We start from the raw sequence: 443 nt of genomic DNA on the forward strand, positions 1-443 counted from the left end.
TCGATAAGTAGTGCAAGCTGGACAGACCATTACTATCATGTGAGCTAAGTTTCATAGCGGCTCAGAAATGGTCCGTGATATCGAGCACGACACTAAACTAAACATATTGTGTAGCATTTGTATAAATGTTATTTGAAGCGCAGGTGGTTTTGGGTGGAAGATGAAGATACAGTGATAGCTAGCAATAAAAAAGAGATTGCATTAAGAATCTTGATTCAAGGTCATTAGAATAATTACTTCTTAAATCCGGTAAGCATAATGCTGGCATAAATTAATGACATTAAAAAGAATCGATTTAGATACACATAAGCTCGGCGTTTTTTCAATAGTTATCCCGCCGAAGCGTAGCGGAGGCGGGAAGGCCAAAGCAAGTAGAACTAAACCTAAATTTTCGCCGCGTAGCGGCGGCGCTCGGCTAGTCCTAAATTATCGTCCGTCCGTCA

The sequence above is a fragment of the Phytophthora infestans genome, genomic scaffold (genome assembly GCF_000142945.1).
Source record: "Phytophthora infestans T30-4 supercont1.9 genomic scaffold, whole genome shotgun sequence".
NCBI classification, from domain to species: domain Eukaryota; phylum Oomycota; class Peronosporomycetes; order Peronosporales; family Peronosporaceae; genus Phytophthora; species Phytophthora infestans.